The 9,051-nt window shown below is 40.5% G+C and overlaps 1 long non-coding RNA gene across 1 annotated transcript; it reads right to left on the reverse strand.

The window, feature by feature from the left end:
* Positions 1 to 1,313: 1,313 nt before the first annotated feature.
* LOC128469120 (uncharacterized) lies at positions 1,314 to 2,110 on the reverse strand. Its single transcript, XR_008345918.1, has 2 exons — positions 2,033 to 2,110; positions 1,314 to 1,567 (listed from the first exon to the last, which is right to left on the reverse strand). It is a non-coding gene; the product is annotated as an uncharacterized LOC128469120 (long non-coding RNA).
* Positions 2,111 to 9,051: the final 6,941 nt, after the last annotated feature.

Below are 9,051 nucleotides of genomic sequence, written 5' to 3' on the forward strand. Positions count from 1 at the left end.
AGACAATCGCCGTTACTGCTTTTACTTCCGCCGTAGCTCCTATGACGCAGCACCGGCATCACATGACCTTCCGGTGCTCATAGAAGTTCCGGTGGAACATCCGCTGCCCCCACCAGACACCAGGGAGTCAGAAGCACTGGTAAGTGGGTAGGGGGCATTCTATGGGTGCCATAAGGCTTTTCTTGAGACAGAGTGCACCATGATATGTCATTTAACCCCCTGTATGGCACTCCGCCTCCAAAAATGCCCGTTAACCCCATATATGCCACTCTGCCTCCAGAAATGCCTTATACCCCCTTATATGCCACTCTGTCCCATGATATGCCTCGTAACCCCCTAGATGCCACTTTGGCATTTTTGGAGACAGGGTGGCATATAGGGGGTAAAAGGCATTTCTGTAGGCAGAAATATCAATAATGCAGCATTTTATGACTTTCATGTTCCTTTGACCAGCTATGAGGCTGCCAGGACCAGGGATTTTGAAGAAAATTTTGCGGATGACGAAGAATAGGGTCAATATTTTGATGCTGAGGAACCTGAACTCCCTACTCAGTGACTTTACTTTGCACATTCCATTTGAGATCGTCACTGAATGTTGCGGACTGAACATAGTTCATTGTAGATAGTTTGTTAAGATAGCATTAAAGGAGTCTTAAACTCATGTTCGCATTTTACTTCATTCTTTATAATATATTTTTATTTTATTAATGACAAAGAACCACGGTTCACACATTCAATGCGTTTTTCTATTAGGTGTCCAGTTTTAAACGGGACTGCCTACTATTTGGGCATGGTGTCCAAGGAAAATGGTGGCATGAACTTTGCTTACAGGTGCAGTGTTTTAAAGGGAACATTTAGACTGAATAACAGTATACTGGCGTTTCATTTAACCCCTTGACGACAACTGATTAGTAAAAGAACTAACAAAAATATTTCATTTAAGATTATAAATAAGAGGAGGTAAAGTTCATTTTTATGAGCACTGTACTTTCACAAAAATCCTGACATAGAAAGAGTTTAGGGGCAGGATGATCAGGTGTCAAAATTCCAAGTTGAAAAACTGAAATCCTCATGTCCCAAATGTTTCCTTTTAGTCCCCAACCTGATGGGTTCTCCATCAGATCGCAAAGCCTTCTTTGTTGTTCATCTGAGGTTGCATTTACCTCATTTTTATACCTGCTAAAGAACAGATGATCATTGTTATGTCCTGATATGTAAAACAATACAATTCAAAGAGTGTAAACTTTCTATTTTACACAACTGTACATGGAACACACGTCAATTTCCAATAGACAACACGCAGTCTCAAAACGTTTAATATTTTTATGATTTTATTATCAATGACTAGGTTATCACATATTCTTATAAACTACAGAACTATTGCATGGTAGGGGGTACAATTTAGGTTTTGTGCTGTGCTCCACGTTTGTCTCTTCTAACTGGGCCACTTCTGCATTCATCTCCCACAGGCAATGATGACATAAGACAAATCTGTTCGACAGCTTCTTCTGTGGGAAGTTCTTAGGAAGCCAATGATTCTGTCTGTTCCACGGCAAGATCTGGTAATCTGTCAAAAATGCTTAGTGGTTAGTAAATATTAAGTGTAAGAATTTGTGTATGTACAATATGTTTTAATAACAGGTTTTAATGACATCTTAATGTTTTGGATTTTGTAATTTGTAATCGCTGTAACGGGTGTCTGAAAGGCCCAGTATGTGAAAGCAGAGTTGATATCAGGCTGTGATACTATGAAATAATTCAATTTAAGTCAAGTTACAAAGTGATACTACTATTTTAATTAATAATAATAATGAATAAGTAAAGGGCCAATCACACAAGACTCTATGACATTTGCTGCGTATAGGGTGCCTTTTAAAATTGTTTTGTAGATATAAGAAAAGCTGTTTTATATATTTATAGAGTGGTCAGTTAAATGTACAATTACTGGATCATAATAATCTCAATCCAAACACTTAATAATCTCATGCAAGAAAGAAAAAATCAAAAAGATATGTTTCATATAAGCACCTACTTTGAAACAGTCTGAGACTCCTTTATTGGGGTGAGCATCTTAGTCCCTTTCTCTGCCGCCGAGGTGGTAATTGCGGCTTTAAGGGCAAGTAGCAATGGCATCTGCAAGTAATAGAGAAAGATTTGAAATTCTAACAGTTAGATACCCAATTCACTTGATCTATCACAACTGTGTTCTAGGTTATTTTTTACCTGAGAGCATGAGTGTAAAATCGCTCCATCTTAATGAAAAACGTCAATAAGAGTACCACAATAATACCCCAATGATATTAGTGAGCATATGATGCCAGAGCCCTGACATCAAATGTGTAGATCAGGTTAAATATTTTATGCTCCACACCTGGTTTTAGAGAGATATACCTTTATGGGTACGTCCATGAGGTGGGTTCCATAAAATATAAGTATGAAAATAAACAATTGTAAAATTCAAGTAAATGTGTTGTGCTATTTAACTATTTCAAAAACATCTTCTTTAAAATCTGTACTATAAATTAGGGTAATTTGACATTAGAGAGAGAACCCATGCATTGCACATACACAGCATACAAGATTTAACCCACAAATGACACGGGGGGCAACTGGGCATATGGTTGGAAAATAATATTTTTCAATATTATGTAAAATAAAAATCACACATTTTATATGGCAATTCTAATAAGGCCCAAAGTATATACAGTATATATATATATATATATATATATATATATATATATATATATATATATATATATATATATATATATTTGTATATTCTTGTGTTTTCTGTAATTGTCCTTTATGTACAGCCGTTATATAACGTTATATCAACACATTACTCATATTCTAATTCCCTTCCCAGTGCTAATGATATGCTATCATACTGTAACGGCAGGTAAATCACCCTCAGTATTCCAATGGTTATTCCAAAAGCTTTACATTCCAGGATTTAATGTTCTCTCCTCTAAATATGTCAAGCCTGTCACCTCGTCTCTTACCTGGCTGAAGGAGTCTGGGTGGGTTTTCCCTTGTTTTGTTGTTCATAGAGCCATTTTTTATATTTTTTTTTCATTACTTTATTTTTAGGTTTAATAAAGCATTGCATGAGGCAACAGAGTAAAATAAGAGCATAAATGAAGAATAAAATCCCCATTTTCACAGATTGCAAATAGAAATACTTGACCAGTCTCTATTCACTCGCAAGATATGGAATTGTGGCCAGGTGCCTGTATTTAAGCAGATAAGTGACATCACAGAAGGTGAAGCTATAACACAACAGAAGTAAAGGTTCTGTGTAACATTTATATTTTGATGTAATATGTACAGGGGAGGTAAAGTGACAGATTTGTTAATATCAAGGCTGCAAAAAATAAAAAAAACAGCTAATGCTTATGTATGTACATATAGGTGGTGGTTAGTGAGGATACTTTATTTTCACAATGTTTGGGAGGAAGAGCTACCATCAGAAATATACCTGCAGCTTCTCTTCTAATGGATGCATATTTTACACTATAAAGTAACATAAAGGTCTAGCAAGAAAAACAATAAAATGATATTTTTAAAAAATATATTCTGTTATTAAATGATATTTATCAAGTGGATGAGTGGAACTGTCTCCCAGGTAGAGGCTGTGACAGTTAGGGAATTCACACAAGCATCGCATAGAAAAATGATTACTAGACTTGTGCGCTGGGAGAAAGTTCGTGTTTGCGTTGGGGGGGTTCCTTCTTATTCAATGTAATTCGTCGTACATTTTCGTTTTCGGAATTACCGTTTGTAATAAACATGCAGGAGCAGTTAAATTTAAGGACAACTGCAGTTGGGCTTGGGAGGTTTTCTTTAAATCGTTTAAACTGTCATAACCTCCGAGCTGCTGTAAAACTCATCTGCTCAGCTATTCACATGTAACAAAGTAACGCTGAACAAATTAGCATAAAGCAGCAGCAGCAGCAGGAGCCAGAGAATATGTGTGTTTGTATAACGTGTTTAACAGTAAAATATTCCTGCCCATATTTATAATATCAAATGAATAAAACAAGTCCTTTAGAAGCAACAAGGGTGCAGGTGCATTTCTTTTCATTATGGGTGCAGTGGAAATTTATGTAGGTGCAAAGGGGGTACAAAGGGGATGCAAACTGGGTGAAAAGTGAGTGCAATGGCAGATATTTATTTTCATTATGCGTGCAGTGGAAATTTGTGTGGGTGCAAAATGGGTGCGATGGCGAATCTTTTTTTTATTATTTGTTCAGTGAGAATTTATTTGGGTGCAAAGTGGGTGCAATAGCCAAACATTTTTTTTTATTATAGGTACATTGGAAATTTCTACGGGTGCAAAGTGAGGACAAAGTGGATGCAATGGCAATTTATGGTTTTTTTTTTTATTATGGCTACTGTGGAAATATGTGCATGTAAAATTGGAGCAATGACAAGCCATTTTGTGTCATTATGAGTGCAGTAGAAATTTATGTGAGTGCAAATTGGGTGCACTATGGGTGCAATAGCAAGTCATTACTTTCATTATGGGTGTGTGACAGAGACCTGTACTCAAACTGAGTAGCGGCGCAGTAGAAATCCTATTTGCCATGAATGCTCAGTTACTCAAGGGTTAATCCTCTGTAACCAAGCACCAAGATTTAGTAAAAAAAAGAACTCTCTTTACTGAGGACATCACAGATAATATTTCTACACAAAACAAAATAGGATTGGGAGTTTAATCCCACCAACTACCAGCAGTGGTGACTCTAGAAACAATATATAGGGGGGGCACACAAGATACCACAGTCAAACTGAGGGGGCATTAATAATTTCCACCATTAAATCATACCACTGAAAAAACACGCACACACGCACACACACATATAGATATATATATATTGCCAAAAGTAATGTGCTATGGAATGATACTTTTGTTATTGGACAATACAATACTTGATCATTCAACATGGGAAGCCTGAAGCCACAATTTAGTACGACTAATGCTTGAAATCCTTTAAACAACACAATACCTTAACTTTTCCACTAATTGATTTTAGGGCCTAATATTAGTCCCTGCTGCCGATATATATATATAAATATACCGTATTGGCTCGGATATAGGCCGCCCCCGTATATAGGCCGCACCCTAAAAGTTTGGTGCTTTTTTAAAGAAAAAGTTTTTTTCTTTAAAAAAGCACCAAAAAAAGATGCTGCCACTCTGTCCTCTCCCCCCCGAGATATGCTGCCACTCTGTCGTCGTCCCCCAAGATATGCTGCCACTCTGTCCCTCCCCCCCCGAGATATGCTGCCACTCTGTCCTCCCCCCAACCTATGCTGCCACTCTGTCCCCCCCCCGAGATATGCTGCCACTCTGCCCCCCCCCCCCCGATTTACCAGAGCAGACTCCCGGGTGTCTTGCGGGGCCGGAGGGGGACATCTATGCACATCGTGTATACAACTCCCGGTGCCAGCACTCAGTGGAAGTGCCGGCACCGGAAGTTGTATACGCGTATTGCGTAGATGTCTTCCGCCGGCCCTGCAAGACACCCAGGAGTCTGCTCTGGTAAGTCGGGGGGGGGTGTAAAATGCATCATGCGGACGTTCACCGGCAGCGGTGCATCGCCGCTGCCAGTGAACGTCCACGCGATGCGCTTAGACAACCTCCCGTGCCGGCACTCCCCCCGTGGGAAGTGCTGGCAGGGGAGGCTGTCTGAGCGTATCAGACAGTAGGATGCAGGTCCCCTGCACCGCTGCGGGGGATCTGTATCCTGACCCCGCTGCCTGCCTGTCGGGCGCTAGACCCCGAATATAGGCCGCACCCCCACTTTAAAGACTTAAAGTGGGGGAAAAAAGTGCGGCCTATATTCGGACCAATACGGTATATATAAATATTAGACCCTGCTGCCGATAGCAGGTATAGATCAACAAATTAACACACAAACCCAGCTTTGCATGTATAGATCAATTGAAATTCACTTGTGATCTCAGCACTGAAGGTATATATCAAATAAACAGAATACAAATCCTGTATTTGCAGGTATACAATAATAATATATGAAATGTAGCATTGCAGGTATAGATCAAATCAATACATGGAAACAGCATTGCAGGTATTAATCAACTGAACAAGACATACAAACTAGACTTGGGCACCAGGGGGCTCTTCGTGCTCGTCTAAGGCAAAAAAAAAACTTCGTATTCCGCGAATATTCGCCTGGTCCTGTCTTCTCTTCGGGCGAATATTCGCGGACATTCTTCGTGCTCGGGTTTTCTTCGTTTTCCCCAGGTTAAGGGGTTAAAACGGGGTTAAAGCCGCTCTGGCGTCAGGAGTTTAAATGTCCGTATGAGCAACTCTATTGGTCGTCAGCAGGGGGCTCGTCTGCCATTGGTTGATGGCAGACGAGCCCCCTGCTGGCGACCAATAGGGTCGCTCGTACAGACTGTTATACTCCTGGTGCCGTAATTGTTCGGCAGATCCCGCTGGTCTCCCTGTTCTATCATTTATTAACTGATCGAACAGGGAGACTATGCTATGTTTCCATACATTATTTATGTATACCTGCAAATACAGGGTTTGTATTAGACTTGTGCATTCGTCTTCGGGCGAACATGGAAACGAACACGAAGAGTGCGTTTTCGTGTTCGTTCCGAAGACACGCCGAAGAGAAGACGGCGGCGGTAAAACGTAGGCGAAGACGAAGACACACCCCACGAAGATCTTCGTGATTGTCTTCGTCTTCGTCTACCATTCCCCCCCTTCTATCTTACCTTGTCTTGTCTTCACGGCTTCGCGGCATCGCGGCAGTTCCCGGAAGTGGAAATCCGCAGGTTCGCCGTCACGGGTTACAGGGCAGTGCGAATGAGCCTATTGGTCGCCTACAGGGACCTCCTCTGGCATCAACCAATAGGCTTTTTATAGCTATATGATCGCTGTGGTAACATTGGCTACCACAGTGATCATTTAGCTAGAATACTAAACTACTTTATGTTTAAATAATTTAATCTAGGCAATTTTGATCTTTTTTATCTGCCTTTAGAGACCCCCAAATCATTTTTTTTATATTTTTATTGTTCAATTAGTTAGGGGTTAACTTTTTTTTAAAGGGTTAAGGGGCCGTGCAAGTGAGCCTATTGGTCGCTTGCACGGCCCTTTAACCTATGGATTTCCGCTCCCGTTAACCCCTTCGATGCTGTGTTAGATAACGCAGCATCGAAGGGGTTAACGGGAGCGGAAATCCATAGGTTCGCTGTCAGGGGTTACAAAGACCGTGCGAGTGAGCCTATTGGTCACCTGCAGGGTCTTCCTCTGGCATCAACCAATTGGTTGATGCCAGAGGAGGTCCCTGTAGGCGACCAATAGGCTCATTCGCACTGCCCTGTAACCCGTGACGGCGAACCTGCGGATTTCCACTTCCGGGAACTGCCGCGATGCCGCGAAGCCGTAAAGACAAGACAAGGTAAGATAGAAGGGGGGGAATGGTAGACGAAGACGAAGACAATCACGAAGATCTTCGTGGGGTGTGTCTTCGTCTTCGCCTACGTTTTACCGCCGCCGTCTTCTCTTCGGCGTGTCTTCGGAACGAACACGAAAACGCACTCTTCGTGTTCGTTTCCATGTTCGCCCGAAGACGAATGCACAAGTCTAATACAAACCCTGTATTTGCAGGTATACATAAATAATGTATGGAAACATAGCATAGCAGATATGGATCTACAGAAGAACACACAAACCAAGCTTTGCAGGTACAGATCAATTGGAATTCACATAAAAACACGGCATTAAAGGTATATTTAAAACCCCCTAAATTACAGGGATAGATCACAGGTTGCACACCCCAAAGCCAGCCCTGGCGTCCACACTGCCCACACAGAACCTGGCCAGCACCCAGATAACACACATAAGATTTGCCATCTTTGTCCCATACACACCCTGCCTGTGCCATCTTGGTCCCCAAGGCTCAAACATCCTGCTAGTGCCATCTTTGCCGTTCCACAATTATACATCTATGATACACACAAACACATTAACTCATACTCTCCCTCATTCAGACAATTCATCCACATATTAACTCATGCTCTCCCTCATTTAGACAACTCATCCACATATTAACTCATGCTCTCCCTCATTCAGACAATTCATCCACACATTAACTCATGCTCTCCCTCATTCAGACAATTCATCCATTTTAAGAAACTACACCCCTTGGAGCTTCAAATGAGGGGCTACATGTATTTCTAGGACAAAAGTTGAGTGCACAAATAATGATGGAATATGTCGCTTTGGCTTGAAAATATGTTTTTTCTATCCATAGCGACATGTTCATTTGTGTCTTGCGCACTACAGGTTTGTACTAGAAACACATGCAGACCCTCATTTGATGCGCCAAGGGATGTCGTTTTTGCAAATGTGTACTTTTTGTGCCATAATTTAACTTCCTACGTGAGCAGTAATGCCACGTCAAGGCTTTTACCCTAATTACTGATCATTCACACGCCTTTCATATCTCCATTCACTCACAGAAGCACACGCCATTCTTTCCATACATTTACTCACAGTAGCACACATCATTATTTCCCCTTACAATCCCAAAGAAATGATGGTAAAGGGAGAAAAAATAAGTTTTGCAGTAAAAATGCAAGGCGCTCCAGGGATGATATGGTTACTCACGTACCGCACAGGCTAAATGGCTGATTTTAATAATATTTGCAATTCATCAGAATTTCAAAAATTGCCTCCCTCTACCGTTGGCTAAATTTAACCCCATGATCAAAGGGATCATAGGATTAAAAATTAGTATTGGCCATTTTTAAAAAGGGAATGTGACTTTTTATAGCTATATGATCGCTGTGGTAACATTGGCTACCACAATGATCATTTAGCTAGAATACTTAAACTTTTTTTTTTTTTTTTTTTAAGTTAAACTACTTTATGTTTAAATAATTTAATCTAGGCAATTTTGATCTTTTTTATCTGCCTTTAGAGACCCCCAAATCATTTTTTTTATATTTTTATTTTTTTTAACTTAATATTTTGTATTATTTTTTTACAATCTATATACCGTTGGAAAG

The sequence above is a fragment of the Spea bombifrons genome, chromosome 11, assembly GCF_027358695.1.
Source record: "Spea bombifrons isolate aSpeBom1 chromosome 11, aSpeBom1.2.pri, whole genome shotgun sequence".
In the NCBI taxonomy this organism is placed as follows: Eukaryota; Metazoa; Chordata; class Amphibia; order Anura; family Pelobatidae; genus Spea; species Spea bombifrons.